The sequence below is a fragment of the Oryctolagus cuniculus genome, chromosome 8, assembly GCF_051225735.1.
Source record: "Oryctolagus cuniculus isolate XC-2025 breed Fujian yellow rabbit chromosome 8, ASM5122573v1, whole genome shotgun sequence".
NCBI lineage: Eukaryota > Metazoa > Chordata > Mammalia > Lagomorpha > Leporidae > Oryctolagus > Oryctolagus cuniculus.
Genome location: NC_142874.1, coordinates 141,928,273 through 141,951,073, shown reverse-complemented (window position 1 = coordinate 141,951,073; position 22,801 = coordinate 141,928,273). Strand labels below are relative to the sequence as shown.

The 22,801-nt window shown below is 43.0% G+C and overlaps 1 long non-coding RNA gene across 1 annotated transcript; it reads right to left on the bottom strand.

Moving 5' to 3' along the window:
- Positions 1 to 14,782: 14,782 nt before the first annotated feature.
- On the bottom strand, positions 14,783 to 17,021 carry LOC149125209 (uncharacterized). Its single transcript, XR_016212605.1, has 2 exons — positions 16,674 to 17,021; positions 14,783 to 15,022 (listed from the first exon to the last, which is right to left on the bottom strand). It is a non-coding gene; the product is annotated as an uncharacterized LOC149125209 (long non-coding RNA).
- Positions 17,022 to 22,801: the final 5,780 nt, after the last annotated feature.

The window sequence follows — 22,801 nt, the reverse complement described above, 5'->3', positions numbered from 1 at the left end:
ATTGACACTCCTGTCTATGGCATCAGTAATCTCCCTATGCTCCAGTCATGAGTTTCCAAGGCTATGGAAGCCCTCTGAGTTCTCCGACTCTTATCTTGTTTAGACAAGGTCATAGTCAAAGTGGAAGTTCTCTCCTCCCTTCAGAGAAAGGTACCTCCTTCTTTGATGACCTGTTCTTTCCACTGGGATCTCACTCGCAGAGATCTTTTGCCAGAGTGTCTTGGCTTTCCATGCCTGAAATACTCTCATGAACTTTTCAGCCAGCTCCGAATGCCTTTAGGGCTGATTCTGAGGCCAGAGTGCTATTTAGAACATCTGCCATTCTATGAGTCTGCTGAGTATCTCACTTCCCATGTTGGAACACTCTCCCCTTTATTTACTCCATTGGTTAGTGTTAGCAGGTACTAGACTTGTCCATGTGCTTCCTTTGACTCCCAGTCCCTCCACCATGACCAACTGTGAACTGAAACTGATCACCTGGAACAGTGAGATGGCATTGGTACATGCCACCTCGATGGGATTGAATTGGAATCCCCTGGTATGCTTCCAACTCCACCACTTGGGGCAAGTCAGCCTGAGCATGTCCCAAATTATACATCTCTTCCCTCTCCCATTCCCACTCCCATGTTCAACAGGGATCACATTTCAGTTAATTTTCAACACTTAAGAATAACTGTGCATCAATTACAGAACTAAACCAGTCATATTAAGTAGAACAGATAAAAAAACTACTAAGAGGGATAATGTATTAAGTTGTTCATTAACAGTCAGGCGAGTGAACCAGTGGATGGAGGACCTCTCTCTCTGTCTCTACCCCTGTCTGTAACTCTGTCTTTCAAATAAATAAGATAACGTTTTTAAAAAAGGAATGGACGAAAGACCTGAATAGGCATTTTTCAAAGGATAAAATTCAAATGGCCAACAGATACATGAAAAAATCCTCAAGATTACTAGCCATATAGGAAATGCAAGTGAAACCCCAATGATGTTTCACCTCATCCCAATTAGAATGGCTATCATCCCCAAATTAAAAAAAAAAAACAATAAATGGTCACAAGAATGTGGGAAAAAATGTACCCTAATAAACTAATGGTGACAACATAAACTAGTACAACCATCATAAAAAGTTGGAGAGAGAGAGAGAGAGAGAGAGAGAGAGAGAGAGATTTTCCATCCTTGTTGGATCCCTAAATTGTTGCATCTAGCAGAGCTGGGTCAGACCAAAGCCAGAACTCTGGAACTCCATCTAGCTCTCCCATGCCAGGGGTCACAGCATCTGGGCCATCTTCTGATGTCTTGGCAGGTACAATAGCTCAGAGGTGGATGAGCAGTGGAGTAGCCAGGATCTCCATTTTGTGCCCATAGGAGATGCTATTGTTGCAAAGAGTGGCTTTTAACTTGGAAGAGATATTTTGAAATATGGACTCATTTTGTTTCTTCACAAGCTCTTTCACTGTGATTTTTGTCTTGCTATTTGTTTTCTCCCTTTTCTCTCACTCTACTTCTCACTCAGATACACAAGTGTACATTTCCATTATCAGTGAAAGTATTTTCTACTGTTTCTATAATGTAAATATTGCCATAAAAGATACAAATTGGAAAGACAGAGATATGCTTTGGATTCTTGTTTTATGCGATGAGACTCTAGCATCTCTATAGTCCATATGAGGATTTTTAAAAATGCTTTCTAAAGTACAATCTCTTTATTCTTTGAAACTTTCCCTCCATGTCTAAAATTAATGATAGCATTAAATTTTCATTTTTAAAAGTTGGAGAAAAGAATACCAAAAACTTTGAAAGAAGTGGACAGTATTATAATAAAGGTGTTTACAAATATTGAAAGTAGTCAGGGGCAAAAATATTGCCTTTGAAGAAGCGGCAGCACATTCTACAATTAACTTTAATTGTAGTGAAGCCAGAAACTATATGAAGACATTCTGTCCATGCTAGAAAGAAATCACAGCCATGTAAAATTCTATCCCCAAAGAAGATATCTTTGAATATAAGACCTAAAGGGTTAAGTTTAATTGGGAGTGACCTACAGTCACTTACAATAAAATAAATGAATATAGGGAAAGAAAAGGGAATTTCTAAAGCACGCAGTCAAGCAGAAAGGTAAGTCAGAGACCCCTAGTGGAGTTCTCCAACGCAAATTGAATGGAAAGGAGGGGAGGGCTGGGTTTGTGGACAAATGTGAGGAAACCTACGCATAGTATTAATAAGAAATGTGTCTTGTGGAGTAAGAAAAAGCAAAAAAAGAATCAAAGTACACGCCATAAAAAGCATAGAAATTGAGAGCGTGAAAGGGCATCAAGTGTGGCAGCTGCTGATGTTCCCTGAGATGGAAGGGAAGAAGCTGACAGTGTTCATCTTCCAGAGTGCAAGAGCACCCTGAAATTTCTTTCACCACTTACAAACAATCCTTATGGATCACAGAAATTTCAAATACATAGAAACATATGATGACAAAGAAAAGTCCAACCACATGAAGAAAACACCACTATGAGAAACAGTGACTTGATCAGCTCTTGTCCTGACGGTTGATGTACAATGGAACACTTTATCCATTTTAGTATTTTTTTTTGTTCTAGTACCATTGGTTGAACTCTGTAATTAACACACAATTATTCTTAGGTGTTTAAATTTTAACTGAAAAGTGATCCCTGTTAGGAATTCGGAAAACATTATGCTGAGTGAAATAAGCCAATCCCAAAGGGACAAATACCACTTGATCTCCTTGATAGGTGACAACTAACTGAGCACCAAAAAGGAAACCTGTTAAAGTGAAATGAACACTATGAGAAACGGTGACTTGATCAGCCCTCACCCTGACTGTTGATGAGCAGCTTAATATGTTATCCCTCTTAGTATTTCTTTTGTTTGTTCTACTTAATACTTTTGGTTGAATACTGTAATCAAAACACAACTCTTCTTAAGTGCTGAAACTTAACTGAAAAGTGATCACTGTTAAATATAAGAGTGGGAATAAGAGAGGGAAGAGATGTGCAATTCGGGACATGCTCAAGCTGACTTACCTCAAACGGTAGAGTTAGAAACATACCAGGGTGTCGCTCCCCCTCTTCGTGGAGGAACGACACAGGACCCTGCGCTGTTCTTTCGTCTGCTCGGCCCTCCCCGGGTTTGCTGCTGGTTCTTCCCGGGTTGGCTACTGTCCCTTCCACCTCCGTGGAAGGGCAGTTCCCCCTGGCCACATTCCCCACTTCCGCAGGGGAGCGGCACACTGCCGGCCGGCTCTCTCGGGGGCTGCACAGGTGTTCCTCTTAGATGTTCCTCTTAGATGTTCCGGGTGCATGTTGTCTCTCTCCTCCTTTATAGTCCTCTTCCACCAATCCCAACTCTGCTACCCACACGCCGAGTACGCTGCTCTCCTCCAATCAGGAGCAGCTCCTGCAGCTTGTCAAGTTGGTGAGAGGCAGCTGGGTAGAAGCTGTTGCCTCCTCTCCCAGCACCATATTGTGGGAGAGCAGATGCATAGAATAAGTCTTAATTCCAGTAACTTAGTCTAGTCCGAGTTGCTCCCCACACCAGGGGATTCAAATTCAGTCCCATCGAGGTGGCATGTACCAATGCCATCTCACTAGTCCCAGTAATCAATTTCTGTTCACAATTGCCCATAATGATAGGACTAAGAACCAAAGGGATCACATAAACAAGAATAGTGTCTGCAAATACTAGCTGATAGAATCAAAAAGGGAGAGAATGATCCAACATGGGAAGTGAGATACACAGCAGACCCATAGAATGGCAAATGTCCTAATAGCACTCTGGCCTCATAATCAGACCTTAAGGCATGCGGATCCAGCTGAAATGCCCATGAGAGTATTTCAGGCATGGAAAGCCAAGACACTCTGGGGAAAAAAAAAAAAAACCTAAATGAAAGATCTCCACGAGTGAGATCCCAGTGGAAAGAACGGGTCATCAAAGAAGGAGGTACCTTTCTCTGAAGGGAGGAAAGAACTTCCACTTTGACCATGGCCTTGTTTAAAAATGATCAGAATCAGTGAACTCAGGGGGCTTCCATAGCCTTTGCAGCTCATGACAAGAGCCTAGGGTGATTACTGATGCCATAAACAAGAGCGTGAATTTGTTAAGTCAACAACAGGAGTCACTGTGCACTTACTCCTCATGTAGGATCTTTGTCCTTAGTGTGCTGTACATTGAGATCTAATGCTATAACTATACTCAAACAGTATTTTTCACTTTGTGTTTCTTTTTGGGAGCACACTGTTGAAATCTTTACTTAATGTATGCTAAACTGATCTTCTGTATATAAAGAGAATCGAAAATGAATCTTGATGTGAATGGAAGGGGAGAGGGAGTGGATAAGGGGAGGGTTGTGGGTTGGAGGGACGTTATGGGTGGGAAGCCATTGTAATCCATAACCTGTACTTTGGAAATTTATATTCATTAAATAAAAGTTATAAAAAAAAGTCTAACAACATGAAGAAACACAGGGTGCAAAGGAATCAAGGCAACATAGGTGTAAGAACAGAAAACACCAAATTAAATGGCAGATTTAAATTGACATGCTTCTGAAATCACAGTAAGTTGTTTCTTTTACTTAAGGAACAAATGTTATTAAAATGTATTAAATATAAGTAAATGATCATAAAATGTTTTTGAAATAAACAAGTAAAACATTAATTGTGAAGTAATTAAAATAAAAACACAAAGATATGAACAAATAAAGATTTTTTTTGATAGGCAGAGGTAGACAGTGAGAGAGCAAGAGCGAGAGAGAGAGAGAAAGGTCTTCCTTCCATTGGTCCACCCAAGTGTCCGCTGCAGCTGACGTGCTGTGGCTCACTAGGCTAAGCCTCTGCCTGTGGCCCGGGACACTGGGTTCTAGTCCCGGTTGCTCCTCTTCCATTCCAGCTCTCTGCTGTGCCCCGGGAAGGCAGTGGAGGATGGCCCAGGTCCTTAGGCCCTGCACCCGCATGGGAGACCAGGAGGAAGTACCTGGCTCCTGGCTTCGGATCAGCCATAGTGGCCACTTGGGGGGTAAACCAACGGAAGGAAGACCTTTCTCTCCCCCCCCTCCACTGTCTATCTCTGCCTGTCCAAACAAAAAAAATGTTACCAACTAAAGTTGACTTCATCACAAACAGACTTCTCAAAGAGGTTTTAAAGGAAGTTCTCTATAGTTAAATAGGAAACAGACACCAAATAGTAAGGAAAATATCAGAAGGTATGAAACCTACTGGTAAGTGGAGTAAACTATACAGAAAAATTTAGAATGCTTTAATTTTGTAAAAATAGCACATATACATTCTTATCTTTAATATGAAGAGTAAAGAAGAAGATTATTAAAAAAAGTACATTAATATGTTAAAAGGCAATTAGACAGGTCGGTGCCATGGCAATGGTGGGGTGCTATATATCAATAATTACCTTAAAATAATGGATTAAACCCTCTAACTGAAACATATCAAGTGACTGACTGAATGAAAAAAGAGCCTATTACATGTTGAGTACAAGAATAGTCACCTCTAACCACACAGATAAGCTGAAAATGACAGGATAGAATAAGGTAGCATATGCTATGTATGGCTATTCATATATCACATAAAATACATATTAAATCAAAAGTAGTCAGAAGAGACAAGGCAAGTTATTATAGTATGATGAAGGATTCAATTCTGCAAGATTGAATAACAACTTTAGTTTTTAACTTTATTTATGTTATACCAGTTTCATGTATTTCCTATATACAGATTTGGGAACATAGTGATACTTCCCTCTCTTCTGCCCATGCTCCAACCCTTCTTCCTTCTCCCTCTCCCATTCCCACTCTTAATTTTTACGGAGACCTACTTTCAGTTTACTTAATGACTGTAAGGTTAACCCTACCTTAGCTAAAAGAATTCAACAAAAAGTGTGAAGAAAAAAAAAAAACAACAACAACAAAACACTGTTCCAAACGGAAGAGACAAGGGCTGTAAACCATCATTGAATCTCAAAATTTCACTCCATTACATTTTAGGTGCTCTATTAGTTACCGCTGATCAGGGAAAACATATCTGTCTTTTTGGGACTGGATTATTTCACTCAGTATAATGGTTTCCAGTTGCATCCATTTTGTTGCAAAAGACAGGATTTCCTTTCTTTCTTTCTCTCTTTCTCTCTCTCTCTATCTCCCTTCCTTCCTTCCTTCCTTCCTTCCTTCCTTCCTTCCTTCCTTCCTTCCTTCCTTCCTTCCTTCCTTCCTTCCTTCTTTCGTGCCTGCCTTTCTCCCTTTCTCCCTTTCTTTCTCTCTCTCTCTTTCTTTCTCTCTCTCTTTCTTTCTCTATCTCTTTCTTTCTCTCTCTCTCTCTCTCTTCTTTCTCTTGTCTTTTTTACAACTGAGTAGTACTCCGTAGTGTATATATCCCATGATTTCATTATGTGGTCTTCAGCTGATGGACATCTGGGTTGAATTCACAACTTTTTATTTTATTTTATTTTATTTTATTTTTTTATTATTTTATTTTTTAACATTTATTTAATGAATATAAATTTCCAAAGTACAGGTTATGGACTATAATGGCTTCCCCCCCCCCCCATAACTGCCCTCCCACCCGCAACCCTCCCCTTTCCTTCCCCCTCCCCCCTTCCATTCACATCAAGATTCATTTTCTTTTTTTTTTTTTTTGACAGGCAGAGTAGACAGTGAGAGAGAGAGACAGAGAGAGAAAGGTCTTCCTTTGCCGTTGGTTCACCCTCCAATGGCCGCTGCTGCAGCCGGCGCACCATGCTGATCCGATGGCAGGAGCCAGGAGCCAGGTGCTTTTCCTGGTCTCCCATGGGGTGCAGGGCCCAAGCACCTGGGCCATCCTCCACTGCACTCCCTGGCCATAGCAGAGAGCTGGCCTGGAAGAGGGGCAATCGGGACAGAATCCGGCGCCCCAACCGGGACTAGAACCCGGTGTGCCGGCTCCGCAAGGTGGAGGATTAGCCTATTGAGCCACGGTGCCGGCAATCAAGATTCATTTTCAATTCTCTTTATACACAGAAGATCAGTTTAGCATACAATAAGTAAAGATTTCAACAGTTTGCACCCACATAGAAACACAAAGTGAAAAATACTGTTTGAGTACTAGTTATAGCATTAAATCACAATGTACAGCACACTAAGGACAAAGATCCTACATGAGGAGTAAGTGCACAGTGACTCCTGTTGTTGACTTAACAAATTCACGCTCTTGTTTATGGCATCAGTAATCACCCTAGGTTCTTGTCATGAGCTGCCAAGGCTATGGAAGCCTTTTGAGTTCACCAACTCTGATCATATTTAGACAAGGTGGTAGTCAAAGTGGAAGTTCTCTCTTCGCTTCAGAGAAAGGTACCTCCTTCTTTGAAGACCTGTTCTTTCCACTGGGATCTCACTCGCGGAGATCTTTCATGTAGGTTTTTTTTTTTTTTTTTTTTTTTTTTTTCCCAGAGTGTCTTGGCTTTCCATGCCTGTAATACACTCTGGCCTCAGAATCTGCCCTTAAGGCATGTGGAATTCATATCTTAGCTATTGTGAACTAAACTGTAATGAACATGGGGATACAGATCACTCTTTCCTGTGCTGATTTCTTATGATTTGGGTAAATTCCTAGCAGTGGGATGGCTGGATAATATGGTAGGTCTACCTACAGATTTCTGAGGTATCGCCATACTGTCTTTAAATATACATCCATAAAATATGTGTACCCAATATGTAAACAAATATTGAGAGACTAGAAGAAACAGAGATTACAACATAATAGTTGAGTGCTTTAAGACTCCATGCAAGGACTATGGCAAGGTGATTCAAAATCACAACAGAGAGGTTGGATTCAAACATTGTGAAACTAAAGGCAGGAGAGCATTTACCTGCAGAGTGGGCTGGTGGAAAGCAGGAGAGGATGTCAGAGGGGAGGCTGGTCAATGTGATTAAGCCCTCTGTGCTTGCTAATGAGCATTCACTCAGGTAAGACTCCCAATGCCCCCAAAACATAGGAGTTCTATGTCCATGGACAGCTATGTGTCAAGGCAATGGATCCACATTTGACCTGTTCTTTATTGCGCTATTCTACCTCACAAGCAATGTATTTAAGGAAGAAAATGTCTTGTGGGTCTTCAGTAAACACAAAGCTCATGTTCATCTCATGAATGAGATTTTTTTTTTTTTTTTTTTTACAGGCAGAGTGGACAGTGAGAGAGAGACAGAGAGAAAGGTCTTCCTTTGCCGTTGGTTCACCCTCCAATGGCCGCCGCTGCAGCCGGCGCACCGTGCTGATCCGATGGCAGGAGCCAGGATCTAGGTGCTTTTCCTGGTCTCCCATGGGGTGCAGGGCCCAAGCACCTGGGCCATCCTCCACTGCACTCCCTGGCCATAGCAGAGAGCTGGCCTGGAAGAGGGGCAACCGGGACAGAATCCGGCGCACCGACCGGGACTAGAACCCGGTGTGCCGGCGCCGCAAGGTGGAGGATTAGCCTATTGAGCCACGGCGCCGGCCCTCATGAATGAGATTTGTGGCACATCTGAAGCCCCCAAATTTTCACTGTTCATTTGGAGGTGCTTACACATCGTCGGCAGCAACTGTGTCCCCGTGTTTTACATGTATCATTTGTCCAAGGAAAGTTATAGTAGTGGTGAGAGCTGTGAGGCACAGACAGGATATTCCTCATCCACTTCTTTTCATTTAATTGACACTTGCTGCTCAGCACACCTGCTTTCAATTCGCTTCCATCTGCCTGTGTGGCAACTCACCCTTCTCCTCTGAGGGAGTCAGATCATGACTCTGTCTGGCCCTTGCCATTGTATCATGCTGTCCCCTAACGTTCTGCTCTATCTGTTCTCCTCAGCTATTCCAGGTTTGAACCTTTGCTATATTTCAGTTTAAAAGGCTTCACAGGGGCTGGAACTGTGATGTAGCAGGTAAAGCAAACTTTGTGACACCAGGATCCCATATGGGTGACAGTCCAAGAACTGACTGCTCTGCTTCTGATCCAGCTCCCTGCTAACATGCCTTGGAATGCATCAGAAGAAGGCCCAAGTGATTGGGTCCCTGCACCTACATGGGAGACCTAGGGGAAGCTCCTGGCTCCTGGCCTCCGCCTGGCCCAGCCCAGCCATTGAGGCCATTGGAGAGGTGAACCAGTGAATGCAAGCTCACTCTCTCTGTCTCTATTTCTACCTCTCTTTCTGTAACTCTGACTTTCAAATACATAAATAAATCTTTAAAAAGAGGCATCGCAAGTCTTTCCTTCACATTGTCTTCCTTCATTCTGAGGTGCTCTGGCTACATGAAGTCACATGGATGTCTTAATCCGCAAATGCTAAAGCTTTTAATGATTCTATTCAATTTTTTTTTGACAGGCAGAGTTAGACAGTGAGAGAGAGAGAAACAGAGAGAAAGATCTTCCTTTTCTGTTGGTTCACCCCCCAAATGGCAGCTACTACCAGCGCACTGTGGCTGGCACACTATGCAGATCTGAAGCCAGGAGCCAGGTGCTTCTCCTGGTCTCCCATGCGGGTGCATGGCCCAAGCACTTGGTCCATCCTCCACTGCACTCCCGGGCCACAGCAGAGAGCTGGACTGGACCAGGAGCAACTGGGACAGAATCTGGCACCACAAACGGAACTAGAACCTGGGGTGCGGGCGCTGCAGGAGGAGGATTAGTCTGGTGAGGTGCGGCGCTGGCCCGATTCTATTCAATTTGTAAAGAGTATATTGTCATGAACTGGATACATGGATTTACTTAAATCTAGTCATTTCAGTTTTCTTCTGTGCAGTTTGACAAAAATGAAGTAATTTTGTATCAATATATGAAAATTGGATCAAATCAATAAATTAATCAAAATCGACTCATTGATCACTACTGTGTGTTAGGCAGTTATCTAGGCACCAGGAAACAATGATAAAGAAAACACAAGGCTTAAATTCTAGTGTAGAAAGGCAGATTTTTAAATAGAATAATTAATGAAAATGTGTAGCATGTTAGGTGATTTAAAAATCTCTAGAAATATGCATTTGGGTTGTGGACATGTTGCAATGTTGCACCTGAAAATCCCCCAGTGACAAGGGGAGATGTTACCAGTGGTTGGAGGAGCTGGGGAGCAAGCCTGAGGGATGCTGGGTTCAGTGCGGATGCATGAAGTCAGCCTGACCCGCTGGACAGATTTGAAAAATGTGAAGACTTAGATATAGTCTACAACACTTCAAGCCAGTGGCAGTCAGAGAAATTGGAAGAGCACTTCCTGACCTTCACATGTAAAATTCCAGTAGTTAAACTGCACCTTCTACAAATTGGGGAAGAACTGGTGCATTTCTATGTCAGACTCAATGATGAACTCCTCTCCCTGGAGTCTGGGCTGTGTTTCCCCAGTCCTAATGGGTCTCAGTAGGGTCCTGGTCCCTTGGGCAAGCCTCCTTCAGACCCATCTCATAGAGTACTGGGGGATTTGACTCTATTCTGGACATGTTGGTAATTGTTCTTGGTGCTGGTGTCTGCACGTTGTGTCTGTTGCATTGTTAGAACCAAGAATGGGGGATAATCACACTTAAAACACTGCTTCTGTCTTTGTAAATGTAGTTTTCTCTCACTGTGTTGCCTTACTGGGAGAATGTACCAGCGACTGTGCATTACAATAAACAGAGATGCACTTAGATTTTCCTGGGAAATCTAGATCCACGGTAAGTAAAAGGGGTCTAGGGCTCACAACTGGACTCCTCATTGGAGCCTTGTGGCCCTGACCTGTTGCTGTTTAAGGAATGTGTCTGATACGTGTCCATGAGTTAGTGGGTATCTGATTGAGGGAAATAATTCAGAGAGGAGAAAGTTTAACACAGCAACAATTAACAGGTGAGACTTGCCCAGTGGAGACTGTGCCTATCAGTAAACACGACTTCAAGGAAGGAAAACTTAAGACAAGCTGAAAGAATACAGTGCTTTGGTACCAATGTTGTGGTGGGCAGGGATGGGAGACAGAGCAGCAGGATGAGTTATGACTGCCCCAGCAGAGACTCAGTGTGTGTGTGGAGGGCAGCATTGTTGCTGTCTTTTGTAAGAACTGGTTTACCTTGACATCATTCGCTGATGCACATGATGACTTTGGGTATGAAAACATGAGAATTCCTAAGTACCATGAACTCTCCATACTGGAGAGTCATATTGTTCATTCTAGTGCCTTATCCTATTTGCACCTACACACTCAGATTTTCAGAATAACACATATGGAATCTGGAGACTATTCCATCTGAGTAAGAAGGTGTGTGGTAGGAACATTACTCTAAAAATGTCTGGTGGGATTCTCCAACAAAATGCTCTTTTAGCACTGGAATGTTTCACTGAGACAGAGTTGCTGGGGCTTTCGTATTCGACTGAATTATTTGTGGGGTGATTTTGACCATTGGACGTATGGAATGTGAAACACTATTCACAAATAAATCCACAACAGAAGCTAAATTTTTTTAAAGATTTATTTTATTTATTTGAAAGGCAGAGTTGCAGTGAGGCAGAGGCAGACAGAGAGAGGTCTTCCCCGCTGGTTCACTCCCCAAATGGCGGCAGTGGCAAGAGTTGCGCCAATCCGAAGCCAGGAGCCTGGACTTTCTTCCAGGTCTCCCCTGTGGGTGCAGGGGCCTAAGGACTTGGGCCATCCTCTGCTGCCTTCCCAGGCCATTGCAGAGAGCTGGATCGGAAGTAGAGCAGCCGGGATTAGGACCAGTGCCCATATGGGATGCCGGCGGTGCAGGTGGTGCCATACCATAGTGCCAGCCCCCTAAACTTTTTTTTTTAACTTTAATTTAATGAATATAAATTTCCAAAGTATGGCTTATGGATTACAATGGCTTCCCCCCCATAACGTCCCTCCAAACCGCAACCCTCCCTTTTCCCACTCCCTATCCCCTTCCATTCACATCAAGATTCATTTTCGATTCTCTTCATATACAGAAGATCAGTTTAGCATACATTAAGTAAAGATTTCAACAGTTTGCTCCCACACAGAAACATAAAATGAAAAATAATAGATGATTTTTTAAATGATGATGAAATCAGATCAGACCTATTGTCATGTTTAATCCCAGTGAGAGTCAAGTTGGGAATTGATAATTTCTTTCTTTCTTTTTTTTTTTTTTACAGAAGATCAGTTTAGTATAGATTAAGTAAATATTTCAACAGTTTGCACCCCTATAGAAACACAAAGTGAAAAATACTGTTTGAGTACTCGTTATAGCATTAAATCTCAATGTACAGCACATTAAGGACAGAGATCCTACGTGAGGAGTAAGTGCACAGTGACTCCGGTTGTTGACTTTACAAATTGACACTCCTGTTTATGGCATCAGTAATCTCCTTATGCTCCAGTCATGAGTTTCCAAGGCTATGGAAGCCTTTTGAGTTCTCCGACTCTTATCTTGTTTAGACAAGGTCGTAGTCAAAGTGGAAGTTCTCTCCTCCCTTCAGAGAAAGGTACCTCAACAGAAGCTAAATTTTGTAGAAACTGGGACATAGAGCTGCCAAGCAGAACTGATCATGTTGTGTTCATCAGAAAGGAATCACAAAAAAACAAAGACAAAAACAAAAAACAAGAACTAAGGAAACAGGACTAAAGGCAAATAGAGTAGATACTTCTCTCCGTTTGAAACTTATTTTTCTTTCAAAAAATCCAGATTCTTAACTGGTACATAAAAAAAGAACATTTGTGTAGTGTTCAATTGAAATAAACATATTGCCTTTTTTATAGTGGAAACATTGAGTATTAACATTGAAAATCAGAGTTCAATTCTTTTAGTAGGATAAAACTTCTTTTTAAGTCTATACACTGATGACTAGCACTTTCCCACCATCTTTATAAAAACTGCTCCCTTGGGATCGGCACTGTGGCAAAGCAGGTGAAGCCTCTGACTGCAATTCCAGCATCCCATATGGGCACTGGTTCAAGTTCTGGCTGCTCCACTTCGGATCCAGCTCTCTGGTATGGCCTGGGAAGGCAGTGGAGGATGGCCCAAGTCCTTGGGCCACTGCATCCCCATGGGAGGCCTGGAAAGCTCCTGGCTGCTGACTTCAGATTCGCACCACTCCGTCCATTCTAGGAGTGTGCCGGTGGGTGGATGACCTCTCTCTCTCATTCTGCATCTGCCTTTCTGTAATTCTGCATTTCAAATAGATAAATGAATCTTTAAAAAAAAAATAAGAAAGCTAACCGGTGTTCATTACCATTGTTGTGTATTCAAAATCCACTGTACATGATCAGTTTCGTGTTACTGTACCTTAGTTTTTAACTGAAGGAACCATCTGGAACAATATCAATGTTAACTACATCTCAAAGAACAAAAGAAAAGCACAAAACCTTTTAGCATTGTTCCAACCAAATGTGTTAAAACTGTCATATTGAGACTCAATTCTCCTCCGGAAGGGAGTGTTCCATTTTCTGGATCTTCATAAAATTTCATGGTGCTGGAGTTCAACCAGTCATCTGGGGATACTGGATTATTTGAATAAAAATTGAAGAATAGTAACATGACTTGAAGCACTGTTTCTTTCTCTCAAATGTCTTCTCTCACAGTGGCATTCTAGGGAAAAACCTCCAGTGATCATGCATTATAATATCCATGGCTAAACTTACATATTATTTTTCTAAACAGGTGTTGTGAGATTGATTACAAGATGGAAACACTTATCCAGAACACATGAGGGGTCTAGGGCTCACAAATGGACCCCACACCAGGGACTTGTGCCTTCACCTAGTACTGTTTAAGGAATGTATTCTTCAGGTGTCCATGGGGCTGTGGGCATGAGGTGCAGGAAGGAGTTGAGACAGGATGCAGGCTCACATACAAAAACTGAGATGTCATAAGGACCATGGGAGATGGTGCCCATCAGTAACCATGAGTGAAAGGAAGGGAAAGGTCAGGCAGGCTCAGAAGAATGCAGGCTTTGTGGTGCAAGTGTATGCTTGGCAGGAGCTGGGGACAAGACAGGGAGGGAGGGGAAGAATGGCAGCCTCAGTGCAGACTCGTGTGTGCACAAGGGCAGCATGAGTGCTGTCCTAGAGTGAGACCAGGTTGACCTTGACCTCACTCACTGATGCACATGGTTGCTCTTAGTATCAGAACATCTGGACCAAAATTACCATGGACTCCCCATTGCTGGAGACCTGCTTTCACCCTCACAGTTCCTAGGGGCATCCACTGAGTTGAACTACACAACAGCGTTAGGTTCACTGCTGCTCATGGACACTCAGGAGACTGACGTGGGGGATAGGATCTCCAGTTTATACTGGGCCTGCATGGTGATACTGAAATTGAGTCTGTCTCAGTGTGGGCTCCTATGCTTGTTTCTCTCCTCCACGGTGTTTATGAACTGCCCCTTCCCACCTGAATTCAAGGTAGATCAGTGCAGCTGTTGTGACCCCAGCTCTTGGTGGATGGGGAACAGGAGTCTCAGGTCAATACCCCAGTGCTATGGGTGTGAGGACAGTGATCCTTCCTGAGGTGTACTCATGGAGTGACCATAAACTTGAAGCAGACATAAATGCTTGCCTTAACACAGTGAACTCTTCTTCAGAGTGAATCTCAACTAAGTGTAGGTACCTGAACTGATAATCTAGGGGGACACATACATCAAAATCAGGACTTGAGGTTCCCTAGCACCTTTTGTTTCCTGAAGTATGTGTTTCTCCTGAATATTCCTAGAACTTGGAGGTAGTTTTTCCTTTGGAAAGTGTTTGGTTGCCCACAGTGCTAATTGCAGTTCAGTGTGACCCAAAAACATAGCAAATAGGAAAGAGATGTTGACACAGAGATTGGTTGCAAGGACTTTATATGAGATACAGAAAAAAAAACCTTAATGACAAGATTCTGAGTAAAGGTGGTTCTGTTCCATGTGTGGAGGCAATGATGAGTTCATTCTTCATGTCCTGGTCATGGTCTTCTGCAACAGACATAGGTGACTATAGGAAACTTATGGCAGATTCCTTTCTCCTCCTCTCCAATGCCACAGCGCCATTTGCAGCTACAGTATGGTTTCAGATTCTGTGGGCAACCTAGGGTACAGAGAGAGTGTCTGTCAATGAACACAGGGATCAAAGAAAAGCCAGCACCATTCCACATTGAGATGAGAGGGTCTCATGGGGGCTACATCACAGCAAGCAGTGGGAAGAGCACCCAGCCACTGGAAGTAACAGACACAAGAAGTGTGGGGAGCATCTCGGACTAGACTAAGTTACTCGAATTAAGACTTATTCTATGCATCTGCTCTCCCACAATATGGCACTGGGAGAGGAGTAAACAGCTTCTACGCAGCTGTCTCTCGCCAACTTGAGCGATGACCTGCACGAGCTGATCCTGCTGCTGATTGCAGGAGAGCAGCGTACTCGGCGTGTGGGTAGCAGAGTTGGGATTGGTGGAAGAGGACTATAAAGGAGGAGAGAGACAACATGCACCAGGAACATCTATCTGAAGGAACACCTGAGCAGCCCCCGAGAGAGCCGGCTGGCGGTGTGCTGCTTCCCCGCGGAAGTGGGGAAAGTGGCAGGGGGAACCGCCCTTCCACGGAGGTGGAAGGGTTGGTAGCCAACCTGGGAAGAACCAGCAGCAAACCCAGGAAGGGCCGAGCAGACGAAAGAACAGCGCAGGGTCCTGTGTCGTTCCTCCACGAAGAGGGGGCGCGACAAAGAAGTGTTGTCACAAACACGATTTGAGACCCATTCTTCTTTGTCTGACTCTTTATGCTCCTGAGCTCGTCAAACACATCTGAACCCAGGTTCAGCTGGGTTTACCAGTTCTCAACGTTTCTCTACTAAGCAGTGTCAAATGTTGTCCTCACAACTGGGTATTCACATTTGACCCATGGTGACTTCCCTTAAGACTCTCCAAATTTGAACAAGGCTATTTCACAGCGTATGTTGGAATACACAGTCTTTTTAGGAGGAACATCTCCTAGAGTCATTTGACTTCTAATATATATACAATTTTATTTTATTTTTTTTATTTGACAGATAGAGTTAGAGAATGAGAGAGAGAGACATAGAGAAAGGTCTACCTTCTGTTAGTTCACCCCCCAATTTGCCGCTATGACCAGCACTGTGCCAATCCAAAGCCAGGAGTCAGGTGCTTCCTCCTGGTCTCCCACGTGGGTGCAGGTGCCCAAGCACTTGGCCATTCTACCCTGTCTTCCTGGGCCACAGCAGAGAGCTGGACTGGAAGAGGAGCAGCAGGGAATAGAACCTGGCACATATATGGGATGCCGGGAACACAGGTGGAGGATTAGCCAAGTGAGCCACTGCTTTGTCCCATATTTACTTTGTTTGTAACATTTAGTATTAACTCATAATACATTTGCACTTTTTGTGGGATACACATTATCTTAATAAAAAGTATTTGAATCCAGTCAGCTTGTAACCTCTGTAGTCGTCTAGATTTGTTGCATTTTGTATCAAACGTCCGCTTCTTTTCACTCTCTCTATAGGAAATGCAGAATATTCAGATCTATGGTTGTCCTACTGTGATGGGGAACACCAGGAACTACTAGCTGGACGTATCTGTTGAACTGAACCCTGTTGGAAAAAACTCAAGGCTATGAGAACCTAAGTAAATTCAGCAGAGTGACTGAGACCTTTGAAGACTCAATTCCAGAGCCTTCCTTCAATCCTCCTGCCTCAGTTTCCATAGTTCTTCCATGTTGGAGTCTCTCACCTCGGTTCTGAAGAGCAGAAGTTTCATCCTCTGCACAGGAGTTGGCCATGACCTTGTCTCCGACATCTGTCTGCTCCTGGTCTGGAATCTCTTCATCTGATGGTGACAAAGGCTTAGCCTTGGCCTGGAGTGCCACCAGGACAATGGCAGTGAGGAGGGTGAATGTCCTCATGTCTGGGAGTGAGCTGGAGGCAGGAAGAGCACGATTCTGAGTGTGCTATGCCTGAGAACGAGTCCTGATTATATAGTGCTAGGAGCAGGCTCTGTGACAAAGGCTGCAGTTAGAGACGGGGTGTCTTTGAACAGGAATTGAGAGCTGCCATGCCCACCAGTGCCTTTGATGGTGCTCTGTTCGCACCGCCTGTACTATGGCAGGCATCTGTGTGTTTTTTCTCCGTTTTTGCTTCATGCTGATAATCAAGATAAAGGACTGGATATTCCTCCTAATTCCCATCTGTTTGAATATTTACTGCAAGGTAATAAAGAGAAAACAAAGAGTCATTTCATTTGTTAATTTCTGGGAGCAAAGATTCTTATTTTCCAAACATGGGCCTGTTATCAATTTGAGGTTTAAACACTGAAGCCATACCTGGAGCCCAATGCAGAGGAGTGAAATTCTTTAGCATGTTCTAGGGTGTAGCCCTCCCCATGGAGGAGGAATGAGTTTTTGGGGTGTTAACTCCCTTTGGGCCAGTGTGAAGGGGAGAATTGCTGTCCTCATGCTGTTGTTGTCACCTGGTCAGGAGGCCTCTGGGGAGAGAGATGTTCAAATTGTTCAGAGGCACTTTCATTCCTGCAGGACATGTGTCTAAGCACAGCACTTGGAGGATATCCAGATACAGCAGTCTATGTTGAGAGATAGCAGAGGAATCAACACCATTACCTCTATCGTTTTTGAGACTGCAACTTTTACGTTTGGAAAATCTTAAAACCTGTAGAAGGACAAAAATTCAAATGCAGAGAGTCTGGTGAGATCCCATCCCTGTTCTCAGCTACGGTTCTGTCCAAATCTAACTACTGTCAACAAATATACACATTAGTCTGCACTAATATTTTCCTCTCATGCAATATCTTGATCACTTTGTATATCAAAACATGTTAGTTCTGTCATCAATATATATAAGTGTGCCAATATTCTGATATTCTCTGAGATAAACTGAAGGAAATCACAGTAAGAAACAAATGTCAAGCAGCAGGAGCGAGCAACTATATATCAACAATTACCTTGTATGTAAATGGAGTAAACTCTCTAGTTATAAATATGTCATGTACCTAAGTGAGTTAATGAAAAACTCAATTCTATGCTGCTTACAACATAGCTCCAATTCTAGGGACACATGGGCTTTGAAAGTAACAAATAGCATGAGATATTCCAAGCAGATGGAGTCCAAAAGAATGCAATAGCCTTATTCTACCAGATTAATAAATTAAAAGTGGTATAAAGAGATGGGAAGGCCATTATATAATGATGAAGGATGTAATTCACCAGAAGAAAATAACAACTTTAAATGTGCATCCACCCAATATGCCTTCACCTCGATACAGAAAGGAAATGATAAGAGACCAGAACAGTGAGATTCCAGTACGATAATGACAGAAAGGTGCTTTCTGTTTCTAGGAAAATCAAAGCTACCAAACATGAGAGGGTCATCCTATTCCCTTATCTTTTTCGCACCTACACACCCATGTTCTTAGACTAACATACATGAAATCTAGACGTTATTCCATCTAACAAAGAAGGTGTGTGCAGGGAATATTACTTTAAAAATGTGTTGTGAGATTCTGAAACTAAAGCACTGTGTCAGCATTGGGATATTTCACTGACACAGAGTTTGGGACTTTAGCATCTGACTGATTTTATTTTTGGGGGCAAAAATGACCATGGACATATAGATGGGAAACACTATTTTCAGAGAAATCAACAACAGAAGCTCTGTTTTGTAGAAAGTGAGACCTAGAGATGCCAAGCAGAATTGATCATGTTGTGTTAATCAGAAAAGAATCACAGGAAACGAGAACTAAGGAAACAGGACTAAAAGCAAATAGAGTAGATAGTTCTCTCCGTTTGAAACTTCTTTTTTCCTTAAAAAATCCGTATTGTTACCTGATACATAAAGATTGAACATTAATGGGTGGCAGAGCCAAGATGGCAGAGTAGTGTGGACGCACACTGATAGTTCGGGAAAAGATAGTTTAATAAGTGGAGTTACAGTAGTCTCAAAAAAAGGATCAATGAAAAATTGCAGAGGAAACTCTTTCGGATCTAGTGGCTGTGACCCGGAGGACCTACTGGGAGATCAAGGCTAGGAGGGAATGGCGAGACATAGCACAGGTGCTAAGAGAGAAAAATTGCCAGCCCAGAATACTATATCCTGCTAAGCTTTCATTTGGGAATGAAGGTGAAATAAAGACCTTTCATAGCAAACAGAAATTGAAAGACTTTGTGGCCACTCGTCCGGCCCACCCTGCAAAAGATACTTAAAGATGTGCTACACTCAGAAACACAGAAACACGGCCATCAATATGAAAGAAGGGAAAGGAAGAACACCTACCAGTAAAAAGCATGGGAAGCTCAAAGCATATACTAGAAAATATCTCTGGGAAAATGGCAGGGCAAAGTCACTATGTGTTAATATCACATTAAACGTTAATGGACTTAACTCTTCAGTTAAAAGGTATAGACTGGCTGAATAGATTAAGGAACAAAACCCATCTATTTACTGCCTACAAGAAACACATCTCTCTAACAAAGAGGCATGCAGACTGAAATGAAAGGTTGGGAAAAGATATTCCATGCCAACAGAAACCAAAAAAAAGCAGGTGTAGCCATATTAATATCAGACAAAATAAACTTTAATACAAAAACTGTTAAGAGAGACAAAGAGGGACACTATATAATGATTAAGGGTTCAATTCAACAGGAAGATGTAACTATTATAAATGTATATGCACCTAATTACAGGGCACCGGTCTATTTTAAAGATATGTTAAGGGACTTAAAGGGAGATTTAGACTCCAATACAATAGTACTGGGGGACTTCAATACTCCACTCTCAGAAATAGACAGATCATCCGGACAGAAGATCAACAAGGAAACAGCAGATATAATTGACACTATTGCCCAAATGGATCTAAGAGATATCTACACAACTTTCAATCCTACATCTACAGACTTTACATTCTTCTCAGCAGTGCATGGAACCTTCTCTAGGATTGATCACATACTAGGTCATAAAGCAAGTCTCAGCAAATTTAAAAAAATTAGAATCATACCATGCAGCTTCTCAGGCCACAGCGGAATGAAGCTGGAAATTAGCACTCAGGAAACCCCAGAAAGTATGCAAACACATGGAGACTGAACAAAATGCTCCTGAATGAACACTGGGTCATTCAAGAAATCAAAAGAGAAATCAAAAACTTTCTGGAAGTAAATGAGGATAACAACACAACATATCAAAACTTATGGGATATGTCAAAAGCAGTATTGAGAGGCAAGTTTATAGCAATAGGTGCCTATATTAAGAAATTGGAAAGGTACCAAATAAATGAACTTTCAGCGCATCTCAAGGACCTAGAAAAACTGCAGCAAACTAGACAACTTGGAGGTAGTTTTTCCTTTGGAAAGTGTTTGGTTGCCCACAGTGCTAATTGCAGTTCAGTGTGACTCAAAAACAAAGCAAATAAAAAAGAGATGTTGACACAGAAATTAGTTGCAAGGACTTTAAATGGGATAGAGAAAAAAAAGTTAATGCAAGGTTCTGGAGTAAAGGTGGTTCTATTCAATGGGTGAAGGAAATGACAAGTTCATTCTTCATTTCTGTGTCTTCTTCTGGAACAGATATGGATGAGTGTAGGAACCTCGTGGCAGATACCACATACTTCTTCACAAGGATCACAGCGTCTTATAAACTGAAGATCACTTTTGATGGTCCTGACTGTCGCGGGAATCTGGGCTGTTACGGGCGTCTCGGCAGTCTCATTGGTCCCAGGGGTCAGAGGTCTGGGTGGTAACAGGTTTCTCAGTTTTAACGGGGGTCTTGGCAGAATCAACAGTATCAGCAGACGAACAAGGATACAGAGAGAGGGTCTGGCAACGAACACAGGGTTCAAAGAAAAGCAGGGACTGTTCCAGCTGAGCTGAGAGGGTCTCATATGGACTACATCACAGCCAGCAGCAGGAAGAGCACCCAGCCCCTGGAAGTAACAGACACAGGAAGTGTGGTCACAAACACGATTTGAGACCCTTTCTCCTTTGTCCGAGTCTTTGTGCTCCTGACCTTGTCAAACACATCTGAACACAGCTTTAGCTGGGTCTCCAGGTTCTCAACGTTTCTCTACTAAGCAGTGTCAAATGCTGTCCTCATAACTGGATTACACATTTGACCCAGGGTGACTTCCCTTAAGACTCTCCAAATTTGGACAAGGCTATTCCAAAGACATATGTTGGAATACACAGTCTTTTGTGAGGAACATCTCTTTGAGGCTTTTGACTTCCAATGTTTATTCTATTTCATTTTATTTGTTTGTAACATTTAGTATTAACTCTTAATACATTTGTACCTCTTGGGGTATACACAATACCTTAACAAAGCACAGAGTGTACTTGGATCCAATCAGCTAGTAACCTCTGTAGTCCACACTTGAACCATTTTGTATTGAACGTTCCCTGCTTTGCAGTCTCTCTATAGGAAATGCCAGAGTATTCAGATCTGTGGTTGCCCTGCTGTGGTGGGGAACACTAGGAACTACTAGCTGGACATACCTGTTGAACTGAACCCTGTTGGAAAAAACTCAAGGCTATGAGAACCTAAGTAAATTCAGCAGAGTCACTAAGACCTTTGAAGACTCAACCCCAGAGCCTTCCTCCAACCTTTCCTCTTCAGTTTGGGTAGTTCCTCCACATTGGATTCTATCACCTGGATCCTGAAGAGCAGAGGTTTCATCCTCAGCAAAGGAGATGGCCATGACCTGGCCACCCACATCTGTCTGCTCCTGGTCTGGAATCTCTTCATCTGATGGTGGCACAGGCTCAGCCTTGGCCTGGAGTGCCACCAGGACAATGGCAGTGAGGAGGCCGAACATCCTCATGTCTGGGAGTGAGCTGGAGGCAGGAAGAGCAGGGTTCTGAGTGTTCTGTGAGTGAAGACAAGACAGAGCAGGCTCTGTGACAAAGGCTGCAGTTAGAGACGGGCTGTTTGATCCGGAGGTGAGGGCTGCCATGCCTTCAAAGTGCCTCTGCTGGTGCTCTGTTCTCACCGTCTGCATTATGGCAGGCATCTGTGTGTTTTCCCTCCATCTATGCTTCATGCTGATAATCGAGATAAAGGACTGGATATTTCCCTCCAATTCCCATCTGCTTGAATATTTACTTCAGAATAATAAAAAGAAAACAAAGAGTCATTTCATTTGTTAATTTCTGGGAGCAAAGTTTGTTATTTTCCAAACATGGAGCCTGGTATCCATTTTTGTTTTAGACACTGAAGCCATACCTGGAGCCCAATGCAGAGGAGTGAAATTCTTTAACATGTTCTAGGGTGTAGCCAGCCCTCCCCTTGGAGGAGGAGTGAGTTTGTGGGGTGTTTTGTCATTTGTGCAAGTGTGAGGGGAATAATGCTGTCCTCATTTTGTCATTGTCACTAGCTCAGGAGGCTTCTAGGGAGAGAGATGTTCAAATTGTTCAGAGGCACTTTCATACCTGAGATACGTATGTCTGAGCACATCACATGGAGCATGATCCAGATACATCTTCTGCTTTGAGAGATAGCAGAATAATCAACACCATTGTCCCTAGCATTTTCGGAGGCCTAAAACTTTTATGTTTGGAAAATTTTATATCCGTAGAAGGACAAAATCAAATGTCAAAAGTCTGATGAAGCCGGCGCTGCGGGTAAATAAGATAATTGTCCGCCTTGCAGTGCCGGCACACCAGGTTCATGTCCTGGTCGGTGCGCCAGATTCTGTCCCGGTTGCCCCTCTTCCAGGCCAGTTCTCTGCTGTGCCCCAGGAGTGCAGTGGAGGATGGCCCAAGTTCTTGGGCCCTGCACACACATGGGAAACCGGGAGAAGCGCCTGGCTCCTGGCTTCGGATCAGCGAGGTGTGCTTGCCGTGGCGGACATTGGAGCGTGAA